The sequence below is a fragment of the Haplochromis burtoni genome, unplaced genomic scaffold (genome assembly GCF_018398535.1).
Source record: "Haplochromis burtoni strain Fernald_Lab_line unplaced genomic scaffold, NCSU_Asbu1 Contig_143, whole genome shotgun sequence".
In the NCBI taxonomy this organism is placed as follows: Eukaryota; Metazoa; Chordata; class Actinopteri; order Cichliformes; family Cichlidae; genus Haplochromis; species Haplochromis burtoni.
In genome coordinates this window covers 418,501-422,780 of record NW_024582504.1, presented here as the reverse complement: position 1 = coordinate 422,780, position 4,280 = coordinate 418,501, and the positions used below count along the sequence as shown (strand labels likewise).

General features: G+C 41.1%; 1 protein-coding gene across 7 annotated transcripts in view; it reads left to right on the top strand.

Moving 5' to 3' along the window:
- The window catches only part of nrxn2b (neurexin 2b), a 687,884-nt gene that overhangs the window by 579,055 nt on the left and 104,549 nt on the right, over positions 1-4,280 (top strand). The window lies entirely within an intron of this gene.

Sequence of the window (4,280 nt, the reverse complement as noted above, 5' to 3'; positions counted from 1 at the left end):
GTGTGTGTGTGTGTGTGTGTGTGTGTGTGTGTGTGTGTGTGTGTGTGTGTGATCAAACCATGCCAACATCCCAGTGACCCCAATTTGTTGTGCCTGGAAGCGACAGGAACATAGTTGACCCCGGGTCAGTTCTCATCCAGTGCTCCGTAAACTGAAAGTGACTGAGGGAGGGACAGCTGGAAAAGAGAAAGAGAGGGGTAGTTGAAAAAGTAGGGGGGCAAAGCTAGTGGATGAACTAAGTAAGTCCGGGCCAATTTAAATGCTCTTAAAATCTGTGATAAATAAAGATAATGACTGTAATGATGAAAGATTACAGTCATAAATGCAGTGTACCCAGCAAATAATGCTCAGGTTGAAGTGGGGATGTGGCAGAGTTTAACTGCTGCCGCGCCGACATTTGAAGGGCCGGTTACAACATCACAAGCAAAGCTTCTGCTGCTTTTAATAAAAGCTTTTTAACAAAAGGTTGCTTGGATATAGTCGCGCATCTCCGATAATAATATCATTAGAAGACCGTATAATAACAAGAGTCAATATCTGGCTCTATTCAAAACAACAAACACACAAACATTTGCTCTTTTACTTCTGGAGTGTTTTGCCATTCTAAATACACCACACGCCTGCCCTTCTTTTTGCAAACATATTCATAGACTACAGCTTTCTTGTGGTGCTTGCTGCACTTAGAATTTCACAACATTGAATTGAATTGAACATCCCTTTCCAGGAACACTTTTCCTTAGCATATTCCACAGACTACATATTTCATAGACTACCGAGTCTTTTTTCTGTGGAAGCACTTTATACAGAAAGAAAAAGTCCTTTGGAAAACGTGGTCCCTGGATTATTTGTGTAAGAGGACTCTGTGATGAGACATTGCTGTGGAATTTTTAAATTAAATTTCCAAAGACGTGAGCACTGCAACAAAATTCCATTTGCCGTCACCTCCATTTTATTGGGTATTGCAATAAATCTCCGAACGTAACTCAGCACCTGGGGAAATGAAACTATCTGTATGGCTGTGAACATCTAGAGTTTGTAATTTTGTTGAACTGATCCTTTAATTTGACTTTGCCTTTCTGTCAAACATCAGGTGAACCATGGTACATTTTTTTTACTCTAACCTAACCTAAAGGAATAGCTTCCCACTTTTTTATCTCAGCCCATCCACCACGATCCCTCATCAGTCATTCTTTTGCTTGCTCTTCTCTCAAGTGCATATTCTCTATCTAACTTCTGAGTCTTTCATTTACTCCCTCATTCCCTCATGTCTGGCCCGTTCATTTTCTCTTTCTCTCCCTCTCACACACACATCAGTGCCTCCGACACACCAGCCCAGCTCCTCTGCTCCCATTGCAATTACATTTCATTTGCTGCCGTTCCTCCCGAGTCACTCCCATAAATGACTCTGCTCAGCCCGTGGTGGGTGTTTTGGTCCTGTTAATTATGCTTGTCTCTCTTTGAGGGGAGAAGTACAGGTAAATTAGACCAGAGAACCTGTGAGCCATGGCCCCATATCATCCCCACCTGATGTGGGGGCTTCCTGGTCCTAGTCAAACTACAAAATAGTGTCACATCAAACAGCGATAGTGGCCTTGAGGTCTAATACCTGGGGCCTTATTTGTTAGCTTCAGCGTTTGGTTCAAAAAACACAGCTCTTCACTTTTCACTCCAGGGTGATTTGTTCCCTAGCCTCTGGTGGGATTTTGAAGGGTCTGACATATTTAAAAACTGGTGTGCACAGTCCTGTTGGGTTTTTAACATGTTCTAAATTTCTGAATTATGAGAACTTAAACCCCCCATTACTCATAAAAGTATTTATTATTTTTATTGTTAATGGTTGTTTTCACAGAATGCAATCTCAACCATTTCCTGTCCTTAGAGGATATGACACAAATCTGACTGCTGCTGTAACTAGAACTACTGACAGCGGTGTCAGAATGTGATAGAGCATTATTCCTTATCTTGCACAGACCACCCGTCTCTTTATATACCTTGCCTCTCTTACCAAGCCACCTTCTCTTTCGTGCCACTGCTTTCGTCCATTTCTGTCCATTTATGTGACAGAGGGCAGGACATCACTCACTGTATCTTTCTGACTCACTGTCATCAAGCCTCAGGGTAGGAGATGTAAAGTTGAGGGTGTGGGATAAGTTGCTTAAGTTGAATGTGCTGACCACAGTTGTTTTAAAAAGGACATGCCATATCCTCAAAAGACCTTGTGTCTTGCACCTCCCTAATTATTTACTGTAGGTGTGTCTGAAAGTGCAGAAAACTTTCTAGTTGACATTTTGAAAGTTCTAGATGAAAAAGCTTTGAAATAGATTACCTGGAAAATGCCATAGGAGTGAATCACTGCTGAGCATGCCAAACATGACTGGGTTTATTGCTGTTGCAGTGCAGTATTGCTCATATGTCTATAAAGATTCGCTATCGCCTAGGTCAGAGAATATTAAGTAGTAGTAAACAAAAGAAAAAAACAATCTGAATCTAAATTTGCTTTGTAGTCTTGGAGAAAATGTGCTGTTCATCTATCAGGCTTCATCAGTTCTACTGACTGGTGAGGAGTTCCTCTCTGTTTAATCGCCCGAAGAAGTTAAATACCACATAACCCCCCCAAGAGTCAGTAAAACTAATTAAGCCTCTTGGATGAGTGGTGAAACATTCTCACGAATATGAAGTAATTCCAGTCGCCTTTCACTCACTGTGCTCAGATGCATGTGACAGCTGTATCAGCAACAGCTCTAGTGATACGCAATCACTGCTGTGGGCATGATATGTCACACTGCTGTATGTAGAAAGTTATACATCTTGCCTGTTTGTTGTTGTTTGTCTTCTTTTAATTCCAAACAAAATGCTTTTGAGAGCCTTGGTTGACTTTTAATACAACAAAGTCTACTTACTTTGCTATTTTGGAAACTTTCAGTTATACTTTAAGGTCTTGTTTAGCATATGGACCTTGCTCAAAGGGTCATCAGATGACCCAAGGAGAGAAGGCACAGCATTCTCAAAGGGCCTTTCTGATAAAGCCAGTTTAAAATGGAAAACTGTCAAATAGCTGATGTATGCTATCTGGTGGTAAAGAAGCATTTAAGAGGCTTTACATAAGTAAAAGGATAGAAACAGCAGTGTAAAAGGAATAGCCTGTTACATAAATATATTTAGGCAATTGTACTCATGATAAGTTAAAGGCAGGAAATTAGTTCCCAATGACTATGTCATTAAATTATTATTACTATTAGCCCTTTTCCACTAGTACATACTCGAGTCAGCTTGGCTCAGTTTTTAGGATTTGAAGTGGTAGTACCTGGTACCAGGTACTTTTTTCACTACTTACTTGGGTCGAGAATGCATCCAACGATTGGCTACTCAGTGGTAACCCCTAATGAGTCATGAGAGAGTCTCCTTCACAGAAATCAAAGCCACCATTTTTGAAACCTGTCTGATAAAAAGAAACACCGAGCAGCAGGTATACAATTGTCCTGACGTCCTTCGTTGTTGTAGTGTTCATGATGTCACAGGACAAAGGGACTGTGGCCGCATTGATATAACGGCCACAAGTACATTAGGTGGCACTCAATTGTAATGGAAAATGACTGAAACCAATCAAGTGGGTGTTATTGGAAATCCAATTTCTTCCGCTTATGCAGTTTTGGCTTTGGGGGGGTCAGGGTGAAGCCTAACCCAGCTGTCATAGAGGGAGAGGCAGGGTACACCTGTTGTAGTGCTAACACAGAAAAACAGACAGCCCTCCCATGCACACTGGAGCCAGTTAAATTTCAAATCACCAAGTTTCCACGTAGTCGATGACCTGGTCTACCTCCTGAGCAACGGCTACTCTTATGGTGCAAACCGCCCCATTATTGTTACTAATGTTACCTGTACCACCTTTAGCCAATATTGTCTTTTTTACACATTAGACATGGTGGTGCAACACTGTGTGAGGCCAATACAGACATAAAACAGTAGTACAGGAAACACGGATGAAATGTGACAGATCTGACTGATTTCTTTGATTTCTTTTAAATTGACCAATAGTGTGCCATCCAAGTACCATCTGCACATTTGGTCACTCTTCTTATGAGTTACATACATATTGTAGATGCACCAGTGAGTCCTGGTCTATTTCTTTGACTCCTTAGTAGATGGAGCTCTTTAATTCAATTCAATTCAATTTTATTTATATAGCGCCAAATCACAACAAAAGTCGCCTCAAGGCGCTTCATAGATACCGAGACAAACCCAACAATCATATGACCCCCTATGAGCAAGCACTTTGGCGA